The sequence below is a fragment of the Lithobates pipiens genome, unplaced genomic scaffold (assembly GCF_037356315.1).
Source record: "Lithobates pipiens isolate NorthernLeopardFrog02 unplaced genomic scaffold, aLitPip1_a1.2 Scaffold_13, whole genome shotgun sequence".
NCBI classification, from domain to species: domain Eukaryota; kingdom Metazoa; phylum Chordata; class Amphibia; order Anura; family Ranidae; genus Lithobates; species Lithobates pipiens.
In genome coordinates, this window is record NW_027507718.1 from 267,191,159 (window position 1) to 267,218,671 (window position 27,513).

Consider the following 27,513-nt stretch of genomic DNA (forward strand, 5'->3'; position numbering starts at 1 on the left):
TCTCGGCCCATTTCAGAAGATCTTACACGGCCATGGCTCGCCTTGCTGACATTCAGCGGCGACACAATCTGCCGGTCAGACGTCTTATTTGCGATTGCCCGACGCGATGGAACTCAAGCTTCTATATGCTTGATAGGCTGCTCCAGCAGAAACGTGCAGTTAACGTCTACCTGTATGAACTCTGCGGCAGAACCGGTTCTGGGGAGCTGGGGTTTTTTTCACCGCGCCAGTGGCTGCTCATGCGCGACGCTTGCAGACTTCTGCGCCCATTTGAGGAGATCACCAAACTGGTCAGTCGCAGCCATGGCGCCATCAGTGACATGGTACCTTATGCCTTCTTTATGGAGCGTGCATTGCGTCGTGTCATTGATCAAGCTGTGGAGGAGCAGGAGTGGGAAGATGAGGAAGTCGCAATGCTGGATGAATTCCCAGGGGGGGGCTACTCTATCTGAGACAAGTGAACAACAGGAGTCTGAAGAGGAGTCAGAGGAGGATGGTGCCGGGGCGGATGAGGAGGAGCAAGAAGAGCATGCTTTAAACCTTTCTGGGATCCCTGTTGTGTGTGGATGGGGAGAGGAGAATGAAGAGGACGACATTATCCTGGATGATGAGCAGGAGCCAGGCCACCACACCGCTTCCACTTTAGTGCAAATGGGGGCCTTCATGCTCCAGTGTTTTAATAGGGACCCCCGTATAAAAAGCATAAGGGTCAAGGACCAGTACTGGGTGGCAACGTACTTAGACCCCCGGTACAAACACAAAGTGGCGGAAATGCTACCGCCGTCACAGAGGGCTGTCAGAATGCAGCACTCCCAGGCCTTGCTTTGAGAAATGCTGCATTCTGCTTTTGCGTGCGCTGGCAAAGGAGCAATTCCCACTCCCAGAGAAGGAGTTGCGGGTGCCAATCCAACAGCGCCTGCGAGAAGAGGCCGGTTTGAAGATGTGTTGGTGACTTCGGATATGAGGTCATTCTTTCAGCCGACCCATCGACAGGTGTCATCCGGATCCAGCATCAGGGAACGCCTAGACCAGTGATGGCGAACCTTGGCACCCCAGATGTTTTGGAACTACATTTCCCATGATGCTCATGCACTCTGCAGTGTAGTGGAGCATCATGGGAAATGTAGTTTCAAAACATCAGGAGTGCCAAGGTTCGCCATCACTGGCTGTCAGGAAAGGTTCCCTCCGCTGGTAATATCAATCATTTGGCATGCAGTACTGCAATCCACCAGCAGGTGTCTCCTGCTGGAATTATGTAATCTTTGGTCCGCAGTACTGATGTCCACCAGCGGAGGGATCCTGGCAGTGTGGAGCAGGTATTGCCCTCTGCAGTCAGGCGTCACATGACTGACAGCAGCCATTATAAATACCCGGCAAGTTCATACACACCTTGCCTTGGTATTGTCCTTGAGCCCTGACCTGCAGCCTGTTTGATACCTGATACCTGATACCTGATACCTGATACCTGATACCTGATACCTGATACCTGATCCCTGCCTCCCTGCCTCCTGTACCTGTTCCCTTTCTCCTTGTCCCCCCATCTGCTGACCTCCTATTTATGACCCCGGCCTGGCTTGACTACGATTCTGGTACTCCCTTTTGTTACATATACTGGTTATTTGCTTATCTTCACTGTTTGGTTTGTTCACTTAGTTTGTATTGGTGGTGTGTTCACATTTATATGCGTTTGCTTAATAAATTTACCTTCACTTATTTGTGTCTGGTTCACTTTGTTGCAGTCACACAGTTCTGGTCACATCTGGTTCATGACAGAATACCAAGGCCATTCCTGACCAGAAGTGGCTGCACAGGGGAACCATTTGTTTCAGTTTGGTTGCAAACATGAATGCTAATGAGATCATTTATTTCTCTCTGCTGGCATCTGAGAGTGGTGATTATTGCCGCCAGGCTTTGAAAGGATGGTCTAGTGACCAGTTGTTTGCAGCTATGCGTTTGGCTCACTCCCTGGTCGATCAGGGTTATATATTGTTTGAGGAGGTGCAGCCTTTGATAAAGATCTGTACTGAGCTGGCCCTGCCCTGTATCCCAGATGGCCGTGATGATTTCACTCCTCCTTTTAATATGAATCAGGTTGTATCTTTAGTATGGCTTTTTGAAGATGATCCTGCTGATTTTTGTGAACACTACTCAGCCTGTTCCCCACAGGTGATTGCTGAGTGCATTGTATCTGCTAAGTCTTTTGTTGGACAGGGAGGCTTAAAACTTCAGTTTGTGCAACCTATACTTTCAGCATGGTCTGACATGGTGCAATCAGCCCCAGCCAAACAATCCACCTCTGCCATCAGGTATGAGCCTACCCAAAAGTATGTTTCCCCATCAGCCATGTCAACCTCAGTTGCAGCCCAGTACACGCTGCTCCCAACCAAATACTCATATCCAGTCTCTACTCCCTGTACTTATCCTGCATTCAACCCACCTGCCTCCTCTCCGCTGTCTACAAACCCACAAGTTCTTTCCCCAGCTACTGGTACCTCTTCTCTGCCATATCACAATCCTCCTTTCCAGTCTGCTGCACCCCTTATTTACAGTCCTGTAGTCACCTACAGAGCTTCAGTGGCTAAGCCAAAGAAAAAACGAAAGTTTTTCCCAACCAAAATGGTCTTACCATTAACCCAACCTGCCTCCACACCTACCAATCTGTCCCAGCCCGGAGTGCCAGAGCCAGAGCTCCAGCCCGGAGTGCCAGAGCCAGAGCTCCAGCCCGGAGTGCCAGAGCCAGAGCTCCAGCCCGGAGTGCCAGAGCCAGAGCTCCAGCCCGGAGTGTCAGAGCCAGAGCTCCAGCCGGACGCCTTCCAGCCTGATGTCCCGGCCTTCCAGCCGGACGCCTTCCAGCCTGATGTCCCGGCCTTCCAGCCGGACGCCTTCCAGCCTGATGTCCCGGCCTTCCAGCCGGACGCCTTCCAGCCTGATGTCCCGGCCTTCCAGCCTGACGCCTTCCAGTCTGATATCCCAGCCTTCCAGTCTGACGTCTTGCAGTCTGATGTCCCGGCCTTCCAGTCTGATGTCTCGCAGTCTGATGTCTTGCAGTCTGATGTTCCGGCTTTCCAGTCTGATGTCTTGCAGTCTGATGTCCCGGCCTTCCAGTCTGATGTCTTGCAGTCTGATGTCCCAGCCTTCCAGTCTGATGTCTTGCAGTCTGATGTCCCGGCCTTCCAGTCTGATGTCTTGCAGTCTGATGTCCCGGCCTTCCAGTCTGATGTCTTGCAGTCTGATGTCCCGGCCTTCCAGTCTGATGTCTTGCAGTCTGATGTCCCGGCCTTCCAGTCTGATGTCTTGCAGTCTGATGTCCCGGCCTTCCAGTCTGACGTCTTGCAGTCTGATGTCCCGGCCTTCCAGTCTGACGTCTTGCAGTCTGATGTCCCGGCCTTCCAGTCTGACGTCTTGCAGTCTGATGTCCCGGCCTTCCAGTCTGACGTCTTGCAGTCTGATGTCCCGGCCTTCCAGTCTGACGTCTTGCAGTCTGATGTCCCGGCCTTCCAGTCTGACGTCTTGCAGTCTGATGTCCCGGCCTTCCAGTCTGACGTCTTGCAGTCTGATGTCCCGGCCTTCCAGTCTGACGTCTTGCAGTCTGATGTCCCGGCCTTCCAGTCTGACGTCTTGCAGTCTGATGTCCCAGCCTTCCAGTCTGATGTCCCGGCCTTCCAGTCTGATGCCTTCCAGTCTGATGTCCCGGCCTTGCAGTCTGATGCCTTCCAGTCTGATGTCCTGGCCTTGCAGTCTGATGCCTTCCAGTCTGATGTCCCGGCCTTCCAGTCTGTCTTGCAGTCTGATGCCCCGGCCTTCCAGTCTGATGCCTTCCAGTCTGATGTCTTGCAGTCTGATGTCCCGGCCTTCCAGTCTGATGTCTTGCAGTCTGATGTCCCGGCCTTCCAGTCTGATGTCTTGCAGTCTGATGTCCCGGCCTTCCAGTCTGATGTCTTGCAGTCTGATGTCCCGGCCTTCCAGTCTGATGTCTTGCAGTCTGATGTCCCGGCCTTGCAGTCTGATGCCTTCCAGTCTGATGTCCCGGCCTTCCAGTCTGTCTTGCAGTCTGATGCCCCGGCCTTCCAGTCTGATGCCTTCCAGTCTGATGTCTTGCAGTCTGATGTCCCGGCCTTCCAGTCTGATGTCTTGCAGTCTGATGTCCCGGCCTTCCAGTCTGATGTCTTGCAGTCTGATGTCCCGGCCTTCCAGTCTGATGTCTTGCAGTCTGATGTCCCGGCCTTCCAGTCTGATGTCTTGCAGTCTGATGTCCCGGCCTTCCAGTCTGATGTCTTGCAGTCTGATGTCCCGGCCTTCCAGTCTGACGTCTTGCAGTCTGATGTCCCGGCCTTCCAGTCTGACGTCTTGCAGTCTGATGTCCCGGCCTTCCAGTCTGACGTCTTGCAGTCTGATGTCCCGGCCTTCCAGTCTGACGTCTTGCAGTCTGATATCCCGGCCTTCCAGTCTGATGTCCCGGCCTTCCAGTCTGATGTCTTGCAGTCTGATGTCCCGGACTTCCAGTCTGATGTCTCGCAGTCTGATGTCCCGGCCTTCCAGTCTGATGTCTCGCAGTCTGATGTCTTGCAGTCTGATGTCCCAGCCTTCCAGTCTGATGTCCCGGCCTTCCAGTCTGATGTCCCGGCCTTGCAGTCTGATGCCTTCCAGTCTGATGTCCCGGCCTTGCAGTCTGATGCCTTCCAGTCTGATGTCCCGGCCTTCCAGTCTGATGTCTTGCAGTCTGATGCCCCGGCCTTCCAGTCTGATGCCTTCCAGTCTGATGCCTTCCAGTCTGATGCCCCGGCCTTCCAGTCTGATGCCTTCCAGTCTGATGCCCCGGCCTTCCAGTCTGATGCCTTCCAGTCTGATGCCCCGGCCTTCCAGTCTGATGCCCCGGCCTTCCAGTCTGATGCCTTGCAGTCTGATGCCCCGGCCTTGCAGTCTGATGCCCCGGCCTTGCAGTCTGATGCCCCGGCCTTGCAGTCTGATGTCCCGGCCTTGCAGTCTGATGTCCCGGCCTTGCAGTCCGATTCCTTCCAGTCTGATGTAGCGGCCTTGCAGTCCGACGCCTTCCAGTCTGATGTTCCGGCCTTGCAGTCCGACGCCTTCCAGTCTGATGTCCCGGCCTTGCAGTCCGATGCCTTCCAGCCTGATGTGCCTGGCGTCCCAGTGCCTGCCTTCCAACCTGACGTCCCAGTGCCTGCCTTCCAGCCTGACGTCCCAGTGCCTGCCTTCCAGCCTGACGTCCCAGTGCCTGCCTTCCAGCCTGACGTCCAAGTGCCTGCCTTCCAGCCTGACGTGCCGCTGCCTGCCTTCCAGCCTGACGTGCCGCTGCCTGCCTTCCAGCCTGACGTGCCGCTGCCTGCCTTCCAGCCTGACGTGCCGCTGCCTGCCTTCCAGCCTGACGTGCGGCTGCCTGCCTTCCAGCCTGACGTGCGGCTGCCTGCCTTCCAGCCTGACGTGCCGCTGCCTGCCTTCCAGCCTGACGTGCCGCTGCCTGCCTTCCAGCCTGACGTGCCGCTGCCTGCCTTCCAGCCTGACGTGCCGCTGCCTGCCTTCCAGCCTGACGTGCCGCTGCCTGCCTTCCAGCCTGACGTGCCGCTGCCTGCCTTCCAGCCTGACGTGCCGCTGCTCGCCTTCCAGCCTGACGTGCCGCTGCCCGCCTTCCAGCCTGACGTGCCAGCTTCCCGGTCCGATGTGCTTCTGTCTGCTGCCCTGCTTGAAGTGCCCGTTACCCAACCTGATGTGACTTTACTCATAGCCCAGCTTGACACAATGGACTTTCCCCAGCAACTGCTAGTTGGAGCGTCCGGAGGTCGCTCCTTTGAGGGGGGGTACTGTCAGGAAAGGTTCCCTCCGCTGGTAATATCAATCATTTGGCATGCAGTACTGCGATCCACCAGCAGGTGTCTCCTGCTGGAATTATGTAATCTTTGGTCCGCAGTACTGGTGTCCACCAGCGGAGGGATCCTGGCAGTGTGGAGCAGGTATTGCCCTCTGCAGTCAGGCGTCACATGACTGACAGCAGCCATTATGAATACCCAAGAAGTTAATACACACCTTGCCTTGGTATTGTCCTTGAGCCCTGACCTGCAGCCTGTTTGATACCTGATACCTGATCCCTGCCTCCTGTACCTGTTCCCTTTCTCCTTGTCCCCCCATCTGCTGACCTCCTATTTATGACCCCGGCCTGGCTTGACTACGATTCTGGTACTCCCTTTTGTTACATATACTGGTTATTTGCTTATCTTCACTGTTTGGTTTGTTCACTTAGTTTGTATTGGTGGTGTGTTCACATTTATATGCGTTTGCTTAATAAATTTACCTTCACTTCTTTGTGTCTGGTTCACTTTGTTGCAGTCACACAGTTCTGGTCACATCTGGATAATGACACTGGCCTAGACCATCAGGTGTCCGACTACATCGGGTTAACGGCCGATGTGGACGCTCTGAGGAGTGATGAACCCCTGGACTACTGGGTGGGCAGGCTTGACCTCTAGCCAGAGCTTGCCCAATTTGCAATCGAACTGTTGGCTTGCCCCTCATCCAGTGTCCTGTCCGAAAGGACGTTCAGCGCAGCAGGGTTGATCGTGACCGATAAGCGTACTCGCCTAGCTCACGACAGTGTTAACTACCTCACATTTCTAAAAATGAATGAGGCATGGATCTCGGAGGAATTCAACACATGTGACCAGTAGACCATGTATATGTCTATAAACAATTTTTTTAATCGAGCACAGAGACCTTCTTTCTTCATTTGGCTCACTTCCTTGTCCAAAAAAAGCACACCGTACTATACGCCCGTACCCTCCTCTTTGAAGAGGTTGAGCGGTGTCATATTTCTACTGGGGCTGCTTATTATGAGGGGCTCCCACCATCCCTGTGCTGTGCTGACATCCTCCTGGGGCTGTACCTCTGCTGTGCATATCATGAGGGCTCCCACCATCCCTGTGCTGTGCTGACTTCCTCCTGGGGCTGTACCTCTGCTGTGCATATTTTGAAGTGCTCCCACCATCCCTGTGCTATGCTCATTATGAGGGGCTCCCACCATCCCTGTGCTGTGCTGACTTACTCCTCCTGGGGCTGCTTATTATGAGGGGCTCCCACCATCCCTGTGCTATGCTGACATCCTCCTGGGGCTGCTTATTATGAAGGGCTCCCACCATCCCTGTGCTATGCTCATTATGAGGGGCTCCCACCATCCCTGTGCTATGCAGGTGTCAGTGCTGTATATCACGGTGCTGGTGTGAGTGCTTTATGTCACGCTGCTGATGTCAGTGCTCTCTATCACGGTGCTGCTGTCAGTGCTGTATATCACGGTGCTGGTGTGAGTGCTTTATGTCACGCTGCTGATGTCAGTGCTCTCTATCACGGTGCTGCTGTCAGTGCTGTATATCACGGTGCTGGTGTGAGTGCTTTATGTCACGCTGCTGATGTCAGTGCTCTCTATCACGGTGCTGCTGTCAGTGCTGTATATCACGGTGCTGGTGTGAGTGCTTTACGTCACGCTGCTGATGTCAGTGCTCTCTATCATGGTGCTGCTCTCAGTGCTGTATATCACGGTGCTGGTGTGAGTGCTTTATGTCACGCTGCTGATGTCAGTGCTCTCTATCACAGTGCTGCTGTCAGTGCTATATATCACGGTGCTGGTGTGAGTGCTTTATGTCACGCTGCTGATGTCAGTGCTCTCTATCACGGTGCTGCTGTCAGTGCTGTATATCACGGTGCTGGTGTGAGTGCTTTATGTCACGCTGCTGATGTCAGTGCTCTCTATCATGGTGCTGTTGTCTGATCACTCTATCACGGTGCAGGTGTCATTGCTGTATGTCACGCTGCTGATGTCAGTGCTCTCTATCACGGTGCTGTTGTCAGATGACTCTATCACGGTGCAGATGTAATTGCTGTATGTCACGCTGCTAGTGATCATCTCCTGCACCCTCTTCTTTGCCTACCCTGGTCCCTGACCTTCCCTCTCCTCCATTGCCTTCATGCGCTCCACAGTCCTGAATTGTGACAACAATTTCCCATATAAAAAAAGAATGCTTGTAGTTGTCGATCCCAGATTCACCTCATACATGTGTTATGTCATTGGCCATGTGGTGGGACTATGTTTGCGCAGCTATTAATTATTTTGTGGCTGCAAATTTGACCTGTAGGTTTGCAAAGTTCGCCTCCCATTGAAGTCAATGGGGCCCGCCGCGAACATTCCGGTTCGCGAACTATCGGCCGCATTCGCGGTACGCGTTCGCGAAACGTCCCGTCGGAAGTTCGTCCATCACTATTTACCAATGAACATGAAAATATTTCAGAGAAGGATTGAGATAAAGTGCTATGGTCAGATGAGACCAAAATTGAGCTCATTGGCATTAACTTGCCATGTGTGAAGGAAGAAAAATGCTGATTATGACCCTAAGAACACCATCCCCATGGTCAAGCATGGTGGTGGAAACATTATGCTTTGGGGCTGTTTCTCTGCTAAAGGTACAGGCTGACTTTTCCGCACCAAGGGGGCCAATGGACGGGGCCATGTATTGTAAAATCTTGGATGAGAACCTTCTTTCCTCAGCCAGAACGCTGAAGACATGCCATGGATAGGTCTTCCAGCATGACAATGACCCAAGACATACTATCCAGGCAACAAAGGAGTGGCTCAAGAAGAAGCACATTAAGGCCATGGAGTGGCCCAGCCAGTCTCCAGACCTTAAGCCTATAGAAAATGTATGGACTGAATTGAAACTTCAAAGTGCCAAGAAACCTTAAGGATTTAGAGAAGACCTGTAAAGAAGAGTGGGCCAAAATCCCTCCTGAGATGTGTGCAAACCTGGTAACCAACTACAAGAAACATATTACCTCTGTTCTTGCCAACAAGGGTTTCTTCACCAAGTACTCAGTCATGTTTTGTTTGCCGATCAAACACTTATTTTACTCACCGAACTGCAACACAATTTATAACATTTGTATCATGTGTTTTTTCTGGATTTTTGGTTGATATTCTGTCATATCATATAAAATACACATAAAAATTATAGATCCTTCATTTCTTTGTAAGTGGGAAAACTTACAAAATATGTAGGAGATCAAATAACTATTGTTACCCACTGTAACTTAGGTGAAGGTGGTTGTCATTTTTTTCCTAGTCTTTGTATTCTTAATTTTGTAATACAAATCTCATGTTTAAGTAGCATGATCCTCCTGTAACTTCCTTTTTGGGGGTCTCCAACCCCAACTTCTGATATTGTCCTAGATATGAGATAGGTAGGACAATGGGGTAACATGATAAAAAGGATGGGGTACAACATATTAATATAGATAGATCCAGTGAAAGTGTAGGGTTGTCCTAGATATGAAACAGATGACACAATAGGGTACCATTATAATAGGGATAGGGTAAAACATAATACTGTAGATAGAGCACATCAAAGTGTACACTTATCCTAGATACGAGATAGGTAAAACAATGAGCTACCATGATAATAGAGAAAGGGGTAGAAAATAGTGTTATACATAGATCTCGTCAAAGCATAGACTTGCCTAAGATATAAGATAGGTAAGACAATGGGGTTCCATGATAATATGGATGGAGGGGGAGTGGAACATAGTAATGTACTTTTATCACATCAATGTGGGCTTGTCCAAGATATGAGATAGTGGCGGAAGACTTTCAGTAGATCTGTCCTACCAAAGGTCTCTCTATAAGACCTCATGCACCCTGGGCGTTTGCCCAGCTCTCCTGAACGTCTTTCACCTGCCAGGAGAGAAGCAGAATAATAAACGCAGCTAAAGCCATGTGTAGCACCCTCTAGTGTGCTAAAATGAGATTGTAGATAGTTTTGAATTTTAGGTAAATTTAGGCTTGGCTGGCAGCCAAGCCTGTGTTTTGAATCTGAGTCAGGGTGAGGGATCCAGGGAGGCTGAATGAGTCATCGGGCCACGCCTCTGATATTTCCCCCTACTTGGAAAAGCTTCCCGAAGAATGAGAGGGAAATTAGGAGGAGCTGCCTGGAGTATTGATAAGGGTCCCAACCAATCCCCGGCCAAATGGGCTGGCAGGGGGAGGACACCTCTTAAATACTCGGGGTGTAGGCCAGCAGGGGCAGTGTGGAGTTCTGGTGGAAGCTGGAGATGGAGAGCTGAGGAGGCTGTTGGAGGCCCTTGAAAGTAGGCCCCTAGTCTGGGGGGGGGGGGGGGCGACCTCAGGCCTTGGGCTTGTGTGCTGGAAGGATCCTCTGAAAACAAAAGGAGGAGTCCTGTCCAGAGGCACAGAAGCAAAAGTGAGGACAGCAGAAGCCAGCGAGCACATCCAGGAGATCACCAGGGAGAAGACAGCTGGGTAGATGGTGAGTGTGACAGTCTGGGAGGACTGTGGGAAGTAGCCAGGAGGGCTAGTGAAAGGTGCATCTGCAGCCAGATGAGCTGGCAGTGCCCGAATAGGTGGCACTGGGATCAGTAGCAGTGGCGGCCCGTCCATAGGGGGCGCCCGGGCTCCGCCCCCCCCCCCCTCAGTCTAAAAAGAAAAAAAAAAAGTAAAAAAAAAACGGGCCCTTTAAGACATTTAAAAAAAAAATGTCATTTAACAATTTAACATAGTGTACTGTGGCGCCGGTCGCAGTGCACTATGAGAAGCAGCATGTCGATGCAATCACAAGATTGCATCCATGGCGCTTCATTTGTGGGTTAAAAACCCGCCTTGCGGCGCACTGTAGAACGCCGACTAGCTTCTGCCCGTAAAATCACTGTGATTCTACGGGCTGGAGCATTGTCATTCAGAGACAGGCAGGTCACTTCTGGCTGCTTCACGAAAAACTAAAGTGACGTCGGCAGCTCTGTTCCTCAGCCCGAGCGGAGCTGCAAGACGGTGAGTGGCATAATTGACTCTCTGACTGTGAAAAAAATGAAATAATTAAGTAAATAATAATTAATTACCAAATGCACCTGACCTAAGCCTTTACTAGACCACTCTCTGTGTGCTGTGCACTTGTGCAGGAATTATTATATTAGAGAGCAATAAGCAATTTGTAAAAGAAACAAATAATTTCATGCTTCTTGCAGGAGGATCACATCATGCCATGCGGTATTCTTATTCAGCAAGTGCAAAGTAATGGTCTGCTCTGTTGCTTGTTACTCACAGTTGTTGTTAATTTGCTGGCAAAGACATTTTATAAACCTTTTTTGTATTTTAGTGTAAATATGAGATCTGAGGACTTTTTGACCCAGATCTCATATTTAAGAGGACCTGTCATGCTTTTTTCTATTACAAGGAATGTTTACATTCCTTGTAATAGGAATAAAAGTGACACCATTTTTTTTTTAAACTGTGAAAAAAAAATGTTTTTTAAAGCACCTAGTCCCGACGATCTCGCGTGCATAAGTGAACGCATACGTGAGTACTGCGCCTGGCCACCCGCATATGAAAACGTCAAACCACACATGTGAGCTATCGCCGCGATCGTTAGACTGAGCTCAATAATTCTAGCCCTAGACCTCCTCTATAACTTAAAAGATGCAACCTGTAGAATTTTTTAAACGTTGCCTATGTAGATTTTTGAGGGTAAAAGTTTGACGCCATTCCATGAGCGGGCGCAATTTAGAAGCGTGACATGTTGGGTATCAATTTACTCGGTGTAACATTATCTTTCGGAATATATCTAAAAATTGGGGTTAACTCTACTCTTATCTTATTTTTTTATTTAAAAAAAATGAATTTTTTTCAAAATAAAGTGCGCTTGTAAGACCATTGTGCAAATACAGTATGAAAATAAGTATTGCAATGACCACAATTTTATTCTCTAGGGTGTTAGAAAAAAAAACAATATATAATGTTTGGGGGTTTCTTAGTAATTTTATAGCAAAAAAAACAGTTTTAAAGATGTAAACACCTACATTTTAGAACGAGGCTGGTCCTTAAGTGGTTCAGAAGGCATTTGCTGTGTATAACGTTTAAGAATCAGATCACTGCTCGGTCAGATACATAAACCCAGGGCAGGGACATCTTTAAGGCCGAGCAAAAGGGGCAGCTGCCCTGGGCCCTGGCATTGTTGTGTGTCCCCAAGCAGCTGACTCATACTTGCAAACTATCCCAGTTTAAATTCCCTTGTCCCTTGAGGTTTTAGTCCTGTGCTATGTCCCAATATCTCAGTGTGAAGTTCTGTTACTAAAGCTGCCCAGCCCTGTTGTTGTGTACAGATAACTCACCTGCAGAGTGCAGACCCTGTGTTTACATGTAAATCCCGGCATTCATATGTAAATAGCGGCGGACCTGTGGCATTGATATGTAAATAATAGCGGGGCCATTCATATGTATATCATATCAAATACAAATTTTTGCCCAGGGTCCAATCAATATTAAAGCTTTTTATTTATTTATGTATTTATTTATTTTTATGTAAAAGGACGAACTTCCGATGTAAAAGGCTGGACTGATATTTTCAACCCACAAATCTATATATGATGTGCAGGGTCCTGTGTATAATGTAGAGCCTGGTATGGTATATGATGTGCAGAGTCATGTGTATAATGTAGAGCCGGTATGATGTGCAGAGTTATGTGTATAATGTAGAGCCTGGTATGGTATATGATGTGCAGAGTCATGTGTATAATGTAGAGCCTGGTATGGTATATGATGTGCAGAGTCATATGTATAATGTAGAGCCTGGTATGGTATATGATGTGCAGAGTCATGTGCAGGGGAGGGCTGGGCCAGGGGGCAGGGATGCAATTGCCCCCTGGGCTGCTCTGATATGCGGTGGCAAAGGCTGCTGTGTCGTCAGCTCAAAACCGCAACATGCACAGTTCTTGAGCTGGCCGAGTCCAGTACTGTGAGCCAGCGATGTCTTCATGTCAGGGCTGACAGTCTGTGTTACACAGCACAGCCCCTCCCAGCCCCTCCCTACTCCACATCATTGGCTGGAAGAGGCTGGACCTGCTCTCTGCTCAATCTGAGCAGTTGGCTGGAATCCAGTGAGGCTCCTGGGAGGCTGGAACCATCCAAGTAAGTGAGCTCCTCCTCTCTCCTCCTCTCTGCAGCCAAAGAGTTTTTTTCTAGCAGCTTGTGCCAGTACCTTGCCCTCCTAGGGCTAGGTGGTATGATGTGGGCTCTCACTGACATGCTGCAGTTTGGCTGCAGTGCTGGTGTACTGGCAGTCCTCCTGCATGTTGCCCCTGGGACATAGAGGATGCACATTTTTACTGCATGTTCTGAAAGTGCACAAAACGTCCTGTATGCTGCATGTTTGGTGCACTTTCAGAACATGCAGCAACAATGAGTAACCTAAAAGAAGTCTGAGGGGGTGTGACACCCGCCAGTACACCCGCACTGCAGCCAAACCGCAGCACACCAGTGTGAGCCTAAATGCTTGTATTCACTTGCAGCAGCCACTGCCACTCCTCTGAAAAGTGATCCATGCTCAGGTCACTTTTCAGAGGCATTTGACAGGCAGTGAATAGTTGATATCACATTTCATCCCTGCCTGCTTTAACCCCCCTAAATGCCAATCCCTGCAGGTAATGACACAGTTCACTTTGAACTCCGTCTTATTTCCATTACTCTCTGTAGGTATTAGATGTGGTCTCACCTTTTTGTTTGCACATCTAATACCAAAGGGTACTTTCACACTGGGGCGATGTGGGCGGTAGTGGTACAGCGCTGCTCGTTTTAGTGGCGCTTTACCATTGTTTTAGTGGCGCTAGCGGGGCACTTTTAACCCCCACTAGTGGCCAAAGAAAGTATTAAAAACGGCTGTGTTGCATTCATTTCAGTGGGCTGGGCACCTCTCCCAAAATGCCCCAATAATGCTGCTTGCTGGACTTTTCAGAATGTCCTTCAAGTGCACCGCCCCAGTGGGAAACCTGGGGTGGCATAAGAAGTGCTTTACAGGTGCTATTTTTTTTTTATTTTTTTTTATTTTTTTATTTTTTATTTATATCTAGAAATGGGTCCACACAGACCAACAGATTACAAACTTTCCACATAGTTTACAGATAGCGAAACAATATCTGAAGAACAACATCAAAAATCCGTGGGCATTATCGCCAAGAAGATAAACAGCAGTATGTGGATTCGAGATTCCACTTCGTCCTGTGGTCCCACTTCCCAGTTTCTTTTAAACTGACTAGGTATCTCTATCGATACCACTGCCAGTGTATGGGGGGGGGGGGGATAGGTGAAGCGTTAGGGGAGGGAGGGACAGAGGGGCGAAGGGAGGACAAGGGGGTAAAACGAGTATGGGGTACAAAGGGGGGAGGGAGTGTAAGAAGGGGGGGAGCAAAGTGTGCTACCCAATCATGGAGTGCGCATATGACCATACTGAATTACGGATGTGGGGCCCATCTCCATGGTCCCCAGGCTCAGCGGATCTTGGGTGCTACATACAGTATCACCCGTCTGCGTCCACCCGTCTCAGGGCCTGGCCCTCAGCCGAGTATATGAACGCAGTCCAACCTTGCCAGGTTTTAGTGAAAGTTTCTTCCCTATTTTGCGCTGTGAGGATAAGATCCTCCATTTTCCTAATGTCTTCCACTTTACGCAGCCAGAGGTCGATGGTCGGTGGTAGGGGCGATTTCCAATGGAGCGGTATGCAGGCTTTAGCCGCATCAAGTAGGTGGCGGATTACCGATTTCTGGTATTTCCTGTCGGGCACGTCGGAGGCATGTAAGAGATAAAGAGCTGGGTCGTCTGTGAGAGGCAGGGCCGTGAATTGTTGAATTGTCTCCCGCACCACTTTCCAAAAGTGTGCGAGTTTCGGGCAGGACCAAAAGATATGCAGCAGAGTCCCTTTGTCTGTGAAGCATCGCCAACACCGGTCTGACGTATTCGGGTAGAGCTGATGGAGTACTGAAGGGGTCCTATACCAACGTGAGATAATTTTGTAATTTGTTTCTTGGATCTTGGCACAGATCGAAGATTTGTGGGTAAATCTGAGTATACGCTGTCTCTTGGTGCTGTTGAATTGGCAATCTAACTCCTCCTCCCATTTAAGTAGGCCCGGAGGAAGAAAGTCTGCTGAGGGAGAGTTTAGAAGATTATAAGTCAGTGAGAGTGTGTGCGACAGGACACCCGCGTCAGTGCAGAGCACTTCCAGGGCCGTGAGCGTCAGGGCGTCTCTCCGGGGGGGTGGGATCGTAGAGAGGAAATGTGTAAGTTGGAGTGCCCTCAGGAAGTCTAGTCGGAACGGGCCTGCAGGGTCTAGTAATTCTGCCGTCGTTTTCCAGCGCCCCCCTGTACTAAAGTGGGATGCTTGATGTAGTCCCGCCTCCCCCAAGTTCCGAAGACTCCCATCGTAAAGACCTGGAGTAAATAATGGGTTGCCTATGATGGGGTACAGGGGCGAGCCTGGGGAGGAAAGGGGCGTTTGCGAAACTATCCGAGCGCAGACCTTCGCCGAGCTACCAATCAGTGGGTGGCGTTTGATCACACCCGGCAAATCCGAGTAGCACCATGGCATCCTCCGGAGTGGAATCGCACTTTGTGCCTGTTCCAGCTGGGCCCACAGCTTGGTGTCCTGATGGCGGCACCAATCTATGAGCCTCCCCAGATGAACCGCTTGATAGTAGGCTCGAATATTTGGTAGGGCTAAACCGCCACATAATTTGGGGAGCACCAAGAGTTTGTGAGCGAGTCTAGGTCTTTTTTTCGCCCATACGAATTCCGTGAATGCAGATCGAACTCTTTTAAAGAAGGTGGAAGGTATATGGATAGGTAGGGCCTGCATTAGGTAGAGAATTTTCGGGAGGACGGACATCTTTAAGATGTTACAACGTCCCATCCAGGAGTGCATACCCGACTGCCATTTGGACAAGAGTGATTTTATTTCCAACAGTAGCGGAGGGAAGTTATACTCATACAGTTTCGAGAGTGTATGCGGGATATACGTACCAAGGTACTTCAGAGCCGTGTTCGTCCACTTCAGGGTAAAGCTAGCTTGGAGGTGGGCAAGCTGCGCCGCCGGTATCCCCACTCCCATTGCCTCAGACTTGGCGAAATTAATTTTTAAATTTGAGAGTGTCCCGTACGTTTCGAACTCTCTCATCAAATTTGGAAGGGATACCACTGGGTTGGAGATTGAGAACAACAGGTCGTCCGCGTAAGCCGATACTTTGTGCTGGGTGTGTTTAACCGCGATGCCCGTTATGTTTGGATTTGATCTAATGTGGCAGAGGAACGGTTCGAGGGAGAGCGCGAATAAGAGAGGTGAAAGCGGGCATCCCTGTCGCGTCCCGTTCGTGATCCGAAAAGGTTCGGACAACACCCCATTGGCCCTAACCCTGGCCGATGGTGTGGTATATATGGCCTGGATCCACCCTAACATGGTTTTGCCCAATCCTATGTGACGTAGTGTGGCAGACATAAAATCCCAGCTAACCCTGTCAAAGTCTTTCTCAGCGTCCGTGCTGAGAAAGACACTTGGCTTGTGCTCCATGTTAGCCGTATGCAGCAGGTTTAAGACTTTAGTGGTGTTGTCTCTAGCCTCTCTGGTGGGTACGAAGCCTACCTGGTCCAGGTGTATCAGGTCGGGGATGTATGATTGTAGCCTCATGGCTATGATCTTAGTGAATAGTTTAAGATCCGTGTTCAAAAGAGAGATTGGGCGATAGCTCCCGCATAGGGATGGGTCCTTACCTTCTTTAGGGATCACAGCTATATGTGCCTGTAATGTTGCCTCATGGAGCGTGCTCCCTTTAGTAAGGTCATTGAAAAGGTGTAGCAGATGATGTCCAAGGGATGGGAGTAAGGTCTTGTAATATTGTAGGGTAAGGCCGTCCGGGCCCGGGGCCTTCCCTCTCTTGGTGTTATTAATTGCCTGTTGGAGTTCGGACATTGTTATAGGTCCCTCCAAGACGTCCCGTATTTCTGTCGACAGGGTGGGCATGGTGGAGGAGGCTATATAGTCAGCTATTTGTACTGGGGAGGGTCGGGTATTGTGCAAGTTGTAGAGAGACTCGTAGAAAGACCTGAATGTATTGGTAATATGTTGTGGTAGCGTCTCCCGCGTCCCCGCGGGAGGATAGGACAAATGGGATATAAGACGCCGCCCGTTGGGTTTTCAAAGATTGCGCGAGTAACCTACCGCACTTATTGCCCGATTCGTAAATCCTTCTACGGGAGATCTGGAGAGCCACCCTAGCTTTAAAAAAGAGAAGGTCATTTATCTGGGAGCGTATCGTATCAAGCTCAGCGCCCACAGGAGTATTCGGTGTCCGTTTATGGTTAGCTTCCAAATTTTGAAGTTTATTGAACAACTCAGTCAGTTGGGCAGTTCGCTGTCTTTTAAGTCGTGCGCCGTGTTTAATTAGTATGCCGCGGATCACCGCCTTGTGCGCCTCCCAAACCAGACCTGCATCACATTCCCCCGTACTGTTAGCGTGGAAATAATGAGAGATTTCTGACGTCACTTCTGACAGCACCGTGGAGTCCCGGAGGAGACTCTCATTGAGTCTCCACGTTTTTTTCTGTCCCTTGTAAAAGTCTGTCAAAGCATATTGTAGAGTAACTGGGGCATGGTCAGACCACGTAATAGAACCTATAGTGGATCCTTTGACTGCCTGAAGCTGGCTGTGTGGCATCAAAAAATAATCGATACGGGAGTACCCTTGGTGCGGTCTAGAGAAAAAGGTGTAATCCCGTTCCCCGGAGTGGAGGAGACGCCACACATCAACCAGCTGCGCGGCATGCAAAGCCGCGTGGATAGCTCTCCTCATTCCCGGAGGGAAGGAGGACCGCCCCATGGAGGTATCCTCCGCGGGTATCAGTGGAACGTTAAGATCACCTCCTATGATTAGTTGGCCTTCTGAAAAGTTTAGGAGTAGGTTTAAGTGTCTCTTCACAAACAGGTCTTGTCTACTGTTGGGGGCGTAGAAGTTAGCAATGGTAACTTTCACACCGCCAACTAGGCCTTTAAGGAATAAAAACCTCCCCCCTGGGTCTGTTTTTAGATCCAACAGAGTCCACGGCACTCTGGCCGCTATCTGAATGGAGACCCCCCTAGATTTGGTCTCCGTGTATGTAGAGTGGTAGACTGTCGGGTAGTATCTGTTTTTCAGGATAGGGAACTTGTTTTCCCTAAAGTGGGTTTCTTGTAACAAGACTATATCCGCATGTTGTCGTTTCATGTCGTTCAACAACATGCGTCTCTTCTCAGGAACGCTCAGTCCCTTTGCATTAAGGGTGACGACGTTAAGCACATCCATGATTGGGTAGGGGTAGTAGAAGCGGGAAAGGTAAGAAAGGAGGATACAAGACGGGTGGGTAGAGGGGTAAGGAAATTTTAATGGTGTGGACGAGAGGGAGAGGACTCCCAGTCAGCCCTGTCCAACGTAGTTGGACAACTAGAGTGCAGCAACTAGCTGCTATAACGCCCACCGGGTGACCCCGGAAAAAAGGCGTCAACCTACGTGGGGGAGTGTACGGAGCGGGCCAGCGGGCGGTACCCCCGACCCCCCGGGACCCCAGGCCAAGGTTGTATGTTTAGACGTGTAAAGTCAAATAATGCCCGTATGGGCACGTCTGTTTTGGGCATAAGGCATGAAACATCCCCTGAGTCCTGAAAACTAAACAAACCACAAAACTAGGCTAGTAATAACATTGCGTATAATATCTACTAAGAAACTACACTGGTTGTAAACATGGCATACAAATAAATGCAAAACATAGAAACCCATAAGACAGCCCCAATCCAGCAATCCCCCGCAACCGTCAATGTGGCACAACCTCCCCCGTCCCCTGGCAACCACAGAACCCCAAATGGGCAAGACCCGGAGGGGGGGAGGGGGTAGGGCATGGGGGAACGGAGAAGGGGAAGGGAACAGAGGGCCCCCCCACTCACCCCCCACCCAACATTCAGGACCCACATCATCCCCTCCATCCCCACCCGGCTGCTGTATGATGTCAGCCACAGCCACCCCTCCCCCCCCCACTTGTTCTGAAATGTCACCCAACTCCGGGAGTCCTCAGAGGGATAGCGGCCAACATGGCCCGGCACACGGGCCAAACGGGGTCCTGAGGTCGAGAGCCAAGCTATACGACCGAGGGGTCAACAATGTCTCTTCAAAGTGTTGCATGGGTGGCCTCTCCACTCCCACGGGAGTGGGCAAACATATATGAACGTCCAAGGCCACCAGGGCTCGGCAGCTCTCCACGCCTCCCAGAAATGTCTCCAGCAGCAGTGGTGGCCGTGTGGCGGGGGCAGAGACCATAAAAGGGGGGATGGCAAGACATGGGAGAGTAATACTGATAGGGGTGTAAAAAGTCAACCAGTGCAGAACAACATACAAAGTGTCAGAAGATGTACTCATGTCTCGCGACTTCCATCAGCATATGTGGACAGGGTGCGGGAGCGACCTCGGGACCTCCTGGAGCGAGCTGGCGGGGCAGGCCCCTCCGACGTGGGACCCAAGCGGCCCGCCGGACGTTGGATCTTCATCAGCCAATTCGGAACCGGGACCGGTTCCGCCCCCAGGAAAGCAAAGAGGGCAGGGAGATCTGCTGGTGTGCGCAGTGTGAAGGAGCCGCTATCCATGCGAAAGATGACTGTTAGGGGGTAGCCCCATCTGTATGTGCAACCGTGGCGTCTCGCCACTTCAAGGGCCGGTTTCAGCATGGCACGGCGCTGTAGTGTCGCCCTGGATAGGTCCGGGAGTATCTGGATCTGTGCACCATCAAAGTCAATGACCCCATGATCCCATGCCTTCTTCAGGATTACTTCCTTTTGTGCATATCTGTGGAGGCGGCACAGAACGTCTCGTGGCCTTGCCGGGTCGGTAGATCTGGGACCCAGCGCCCGGTGGACCCGGTCGATTTCCAGAGAGGGCGGCGGGTCACCTAGAAGCCTGTGAAAAATTGCGGTAACAGTCTCTGCCAAATCCTCCTGACCTGTAGCCTCCGGGAGACCCCGCAGCCGCAAGTTGTTGCGGCGACTGCGGTCTTCCATTTCCTCTAAATGGAGCTGCATCTCCTGCGTCACCGCTGCATGGGAGGCCTGCGCGTGTTCCAGAGCTTGCACCCTAGTTTCCAGCGAAGTAATCTGGGTTTCCCCGGAGGTGACCCGGTCTTCTATTGCGTGCAGCTCCGTTCTCACCTCTTGTATGTCCCTGTTATGTGCCTCTTCTATCCGCATGATTAGGGTTTCAATATCTGCTCTCGTGGGGAGTGCCTCAATGTCCGCCCTCGTAGGTAGGGCCCGCAGCATTCTGCGGAGGTCATCGTCCAGGTTTCCCTGGTTCGCGGTAGAGCCAGCCATCTCAGGATGCTCCGTGGTTGGAGCTCCTGATAGGGGTCTTGAGGTGGGTGCTGTGTGAGCGGTCTGTGTCACAGTCCCGTGGGGGACTGTTTCCGTGTGGGGCCTCCGAGGAGTGGTAGCGGTGGCAGACGGGAAAGTGCACGGGCTCCCTCTGAAGAATCGCTGGATATCGGGTTGTGAGGGTCGACTGTGTGTCTCGCGGGTCGCTGATCGTGTCCCGTAGCGTTTAGGGGTTTGCATGCCGAGGTCACATTCGATAAAGTTGTATCGTGGCCTGTATGGTCCGGGTCAGGCCGGGGGCCCCGCCGGGGTGTAACTTCACCCCACCATCATCCAGTCATTGGAGGGGGGTGCAGCTGCATATGCGGGGGTCCGTAAAAACCACAGCGGGCAGTGTCACAGGCTTAGACCCCCCCCACCCCCTCAGTCACGGGTTGTAAACAATGTCCAGACAGGGGTCAGGGCCCAGGGGACTGAGTGGGCAGGAGTGGAGAGGGGAAGAGACCTGTGTCCCCCTAGAAGGCCAAAACGGCCATGGTATCAGCCGGTGGGGGCGCCGCCCCAGGAAACTGTGGGGATGCGTAGGCCGGACTAGGCCGCACTAGGCCGCGCTAGGCCGCGCTAGGCCCGAGCGGACCGCCGCGTCTCCGGGCCCCAGCGAGGCCCTCAGGGCGCGCTCCACTGCTCTCCGCTCTCACACCGGGGGCTAGGGAAGGGACCCCTACCTCCGTCTCCGCGCTGTCTGCTCCGGAAGGCTTCTAGGCCGCAAGATGGCGCCGGCCCGGGTGTAGCAAGATGGCGGCGGCCGTGGAAGGCTAAGAGCCCGATCCAGCCGTGCGCTGCCCGTAATCCGTGGCAATTTCGGCCGAATACGTCCCCAGGGGTCTTAGGGGACTACACAAGTTCATTTGGGGGTCGATCCCCCTATGCAGCCCTGCGATGGCGGCGGATTCGCCGTGGAGGTCCGGAGCTCCCCTAGAACACGTCCGTCACCGCCCACTGCCGGACACGCCCCCCCCAGGTGCTATTTTTTAGCACTAAAACGCCTGTACAGCGCCTTCAGTGTTAAAGGACCCTAAAGAGAGTTCTGGAAATAAGGTGAAGTTCAAAGTGAATTTCTACACCTAAGTGGAGCCCCCCTTTCAGAAGATTTGAGGATATTATTAAACCCAGAGACTGGTGGACTTAGGCCACAATAGACAGATTGAAATTCTGCCGGTTCAGCAGACATTTCAATCTATCTCTATGCAGACTGGTTGTACAGAATTTGACTCCATCAACTGACAGTAAAGCGTGTCTTTATGTTTTTTAGCGATCAGTGCTGGCTGCTATAGCTGCCAGCAGTGATCACTGTATTCTGATGGCTTGGAAACTTTCACCTCAGAGCACACACTGACACACGGCTCTTACGGAAGCTTGGTAATTCAAGTTCTGGGCTTCCCTAACATTACAGCCCTGTGGGGCTGTGACCAAGTCTGGGCAAGAGCTGGGATATGACATTACTTACCTCATATCCCTGCCACTCCTAAACCTGCTCCACTGCAGCATCAGGCCCACAATGCCCTTAATCTGGCCGGTGCTCCGGCATGCGCCTGCATGTGCATTTCTTACTATCCGCAATTGAGACAGGAGGAACCTGCACCCTGGTGAATCTGGTGTTGATGCCGGGGAGACAGCAGGTCTTGCGTGTTTAGCCTGCAGCGCTCACTGTGACTCTCAGCTACTCTGCTTGCTTGGCTTGCCTAGTGGTGTGGTGCTCATTCACCAGAGAAGTTCCGGACTCCACAGGTAGTGCTTAGTGTGGTGGCAGTGACAGCACAGTCTTTAGTCTTCATCTTCCTGCAGTCTCATTGGTCTGTGTACTGGGTGTGGGGAAGGGACAAGCTCTTTTTCTCAGTCTCTCTGGGGGCAATCATGCAGTCTCTTTCTGAGAGACTGCTCCATTCTCTGAGAGACTGCTCAACTTCACACTGCCTGTACAGAGACTGACTGCTTCACAGTGCCTGCACAGAAAGTGACTGCTCTCTCTGTGCAGGCAGTGTGAAGCGGGGTCTGTGCAGGCAGTGTGAAGCGGGGTCTCTCTCCGTGGAGGCAGTGTGAAGCGGGGTCTCTCTCTGTGCAGGCAGTGTGAAGCGGTCTCTCTCTGTGGAGGCAGTATGAAGTGGGTCTCTCTCTGTGCAGGCAGTGTGAAACAGTCTCTCTCTGTGGAGGCAGTGTGAAGCAGTCTCTCTCTGTGCAGGCAGTGTCAAGCAGTCTCTCTCTCTTTGGGGCAATGTAGAGCAGTCTCCCTCTCTCTCTGTACGGGGAATGTGGTGTAGATGGGTGGTGAGCTGATTCAGTGGTTCAATGGGCCACTTGACTGGACTTGCCCCCCAGGCCTAAGGCTGCCAGCCCTCCCCTGGTCATGTGTATAATGTAGAGCCTGGTATGGTATATGATGTGCAGAGTCATGTGTATAATGTAGAGCCTGGTATGGTATATGATGTGCAGAGTCCTGTGTATAATGTAGAGCCTGGTATGGTATATGATGTGCAGAGTCATGTGTATAATGTAGAGCCTGGTTCATGATGCATCTCTGGTGTATAATGTAGAGCCTGGTATATGATGTACAGAGCCCCTTCCATCAGAATAAGACCTCTTTCACATCAGAAGCTCCCCATGACATAAGAGTTTGTTTGCTGTTGTAAACAAAAAATCACTGATTTGTGTGTACTTTTATTGCATTCTTTAACAGTTGGTTTAAACATTGCCATTTTCAATATTTTATCCAGATATATAATCTGTCCTGTGATTCTGGGGCTGTATACTCTGTCCAGTGATCTGAGCTGTATACTCGTGACACTATGGGTGGAAGGAAGTGGAATACAGGGGACGGATTAGGTGGATTACACAAGGGGGCGTGGTTTAAGGGGAAGTGGGGAGGCAGAATAATGGCGGGGTCATGATGGGCGAGGTCTGGCGCCCCCCCATCCAAAAACTTCACCAGCCGCCACTGATCAGTAGCCACAGGAATGTAGCTAGACACTGGGAATTTTTCTACACACCAAAGGGGCCAGCGATCCCTGTCTGTAAAGGGTCTTTGCTTTATCTGACTGTTGCCTTTGTCAGATTAACAAAGAGCATGCCAGCTGGATCTGTGATTTTTGTTCTGCAAGCAAGTGATGTGCTGAAAGAAGAGTGTATATAGAGAGTGTATATAGTTGAAGTGTCCCTTAAGAGACTTTTGTTCCAATCAAGTGGGCATCCCATCCAAGTTCAATACCCCTAATAAAAAAACAAAAACAAAGCTGATGGACTAACAGTGAAATTGTGAAAAGAGGCATTCGCGCTACTAATCAAAAAAACAATCAACAGGGTAAAAATACCTCTCCAACAAATCAGTGTAGAAAAATAAATATAGGAAATATATATAGATAATCAAAAAGTGCACGTGCAAATATAAGGTGCAAAAAATGCAGCAAAACCTGATAGTATACACAAACTACCCAGTAAAATAACAAGTGAATAAATAGTCCTGCGCAAATCTGCCAAAAAAAGTCCTTTGAAAGAGCTAAGTGCAAAATGAATAAAAAACGGATAAATGTATAAAAAAATATATAAGGCAAAAATTAAGTCCATATAGTGTAAATCACGGGCACCAATAGTGGAAATATGTGGATGAAAACAGTGATATAAATCCCAGGATTAAGGGCTCTCAGAACTCTCACCTCCAAATGTAGGAAAACTGGCACATCAGAGAAAAACTGGCCAACTCCACTCCTCGTCTCCAACCACCAGGGGGGTCCTTTACTGCAGCAGACTACAAAGCGATGGTCTCCATACCGGGCCACCAGGGGGCCATATAATGCATGTAAACACTACTGTAGTAGCCAGGGAGATGTTCACATGCGGCTCAAATAAAAAATAAAAGACATGGAGAGAGAGGGAAGGCTCTAATAGTGTAGTAGTTAATTAAAAATGATGATTTAATAAAGGAAATACAAATCGGACTCTCACATTAAAAAACATAAACAACAGCACAAGAAGTAAAATGGTGGTATGGCGTCTTCCGCCATTCTTCTTCACTTCCGGTACGACGTACGGCCACTCCCTACGCGTTGCGTCAATTACGTGACTTCTTCAGGGGCAGCTACTTCTAAGCTGCTGAGCTTCCACTCACTCTGTTGGCAACTGCTTTGACCTCATATTCTCCTACCTATGCACTCTGCACACCCTCTCCAATATTCCTTTGCCTCTATCTGATCACCAGCTTATTAGATTCACTCTCTCCTTGTCTGCCTCCTCCTTGCCTTCCAACTACCAAACTATTACCCATAGAAACCTTCGCCATCTTAACCCTTCTCTTCTTTTTTCTGCTACAGATTGTCTCTACGACAAAATCTCATCCTTGTCCTGCCCCAACTTGGCTACTTCTGTCTACAACAGTTCACTGTCATTCACCCTGGATACCTTCGCCCCCCTCACTACGCACAGATACAGGCCCGACCGCTACAACCCTGGCAAACAGACAATACCAGAAGCCTCAAAAGTGCTCTTGAGCATCTGTGGCGTAAAACTAAGTCACAGCAAGATTTCAGCCAATATAAATCTGCCCTCCAAAAATACCATTCCTGCCTGCACACTGCCAAACAGACCTACTTTATCACTCTCATTAACATCCTCTTACGCAGAATCCGTCAACTCTTTTCTACCTTTACCACTCTACTTCGTCCTCCATTACCCCCACCCACTAACTTACTCCCTGCCCAGGAGATTACTTATCACTTCAAAAATAAGATTGAGACGATTCGTCTTGAGATCTCTGCTCTACAGACCTCTCCCTCACCTTACACTCCTTGTCCTCCTGCACAATCTATACTTCCCTCTTTTAACCCAGCTACTATAGAGGAAGTCACTAAACCTTTTTCTAATGTCCACCTAACCTCCTGCCCCCTGGACTCTGTTCCTTCTCAAATACTACGGTCACCATCTGACTCAATCCTACACTCCTTAACTCATATCTTCAACCTCTCACTCTCTACTGGCATCTTCCCCAACCCTCTAAAGCATGCACTAGTCACTCCCATACCAAAAAAGGCCTCAGACCCCACCAATCTTAAAACTTAAGACCCATCTCTTTACTCCCTTTTGCCTCCAAACTCCTTGAACGTTTAGTCTACAACTGACTGAGCAACCACCTCATTGAAAATAACCTTCTTGATCCCCTTCAGTCTGGATTTCGCCCACAGCACTCCACAGAAACTGCCCTCCTAAAATTCACACACGACTTACTAACAGCCAAAACCAACGGTCATTATTCCATACTCTTACTCTTGGACCTTTCTGCTGCCTTTGATACAGTTGACCACCCCCTCCTCCTCAAAAAACTCAATTTGCTTGGTCTCCATGGCTGCATTCTCCGTTGGTTTGAATCTTACCTATCTCATCGCACCTTCAGTGTCACTTTCAACTCCACTTCCTCTTCTCCAACTCCCCTTTCCATTGGGGTCCCCCAAGGTTCTGTCCTTGAACCTCTACTATTCTCGATCTACACGTCACCCTGGGTCAGCTGATAGCCTCCCATGGCTTTCACTACCATTTATATGCTGATGACACCCAAATCTATTTCTCTGCCCCCATCAATCTCCTCGGGCATCACTGATCTACTAACAGACGTATCAGCCTGGATGTCAAACCACTTCCTCAAACTTAATCTATCTAAAACTGAGCTCTTAATATTTCCTTCCCCACATGCCCCTTCGCCTGACTTCTCTGTCAAGATCAATGGCACATCTATCAGTCCGTCCCCACATGCCAGGGTGCTAGGGGTAACCATAGACTCCAAACTGTCCTTTCAGGCCCACATACAAGCCCTGTTCAAATCATGCCGCCTTAGCCTCCGCAACATTTCCAGAATACGCCCCTTTTTTAACTAATGAGAGCACCAAGCCTCTAATTCCCTCCCTTGTCATCTCTCACCTTGACTACTGCAACTCCCTCCTCATTGGATTACCTTTACATAGACTATCCCCCCTTCAGTCCTAATGAATGCCGCTGCCAGACTCATCCACCTTACCAGCCATTCAGTGTCCTCTCTGCCAATCCCTCCACTGGCTTCCACTCACCCAACGAATAAAATTCAAAATACTAACAATAATTTACAAAGCCATCCATAACTCTGCCCCTAGTTACATCACTAACCTAGTCCCAAATTACCAACCAAGCCGCTCTCTTCAGTCATCCCAAGACCTCCTGCTCTCTAGCTCCCTTGTCAACTCCTCCCATGCTAGCCTCCAGGATTTCTCCAGAGCTTCTCCCATCCTTTGGAACTCCCTACCCCAATCTGTCTGACTGTCCTTTAATCTATCCATCTTTAGACGATCCCTGAAAACCCTTCTCTTCGAAGAAGCCTATCCTGCTTCTAACTAACACTGTTTTACTTCCTCCATCAGCTCATCCCCCCACAGCTATTACCTTTTGTATCAATTGACCCTTCCTTTTTAGCTTGTAAGCTCTAACGAGCAGGGCCCTCTGGTTCCTCTTGTACCAAATTGTAATGTAACTGTAATGTCTGCCCTCATGTTGTAAAGCGCTGCACAAACTGTTGGTGCTATATAAAACCTGTATAATAATAATAATAATATTGCATTCTTTTTCAAGAATATTGACCCCCTAGGTAGTGAGGGTATTATGAGAGTGGCAGTTCCAGAACTCGAAACAAAAAAAAACATCAGTCTTCTGCATGAGGAACGCAGGGTAGATGCTAGTTTTGTGAGCTCCAGACCTGAGCTGGGTTTCCCTACAATCTTTAGCGCATGCAGCCCCTGCATACTCACTTCTCCCATCTCTACACATGGAAGGAATCAAACATGAACATCTTTCATGTCAGCCCTCCACTGTTCTGCAACTTTACAAGGGAGACTTCTTGCAAAATGGCCCCCTCTTCTATTTCTAGCTCCACTTCTTACACCTTTAAGTCCTGGTTCACACTTATGCGCTGCAGTAAACACATTGATTCCTGTGTGTTTCCCACACCACAAAGCAATTGTTCTGTGTTTATGCAATCTGATGTGAGTGTCAATTAAAAGGTAACAACACCCCAAAAGCAGATTGCAAAATGCAGTGTGTTTGCCTAAACCAGATTGATAGGTGTAAAAATCCATTCGATCTGGTTCCAATGTGAACAAAAAAAGCATCCGGCATCTTTTTCATGTGAATGAGGTGTAATTTGAACCATGAAAATGAATGAGCTCAAAATGCACCACACAGAATCCCATGTGATTTGTGTTGGAAAGAACAACAGCATTGTTGCATATAAACTGAC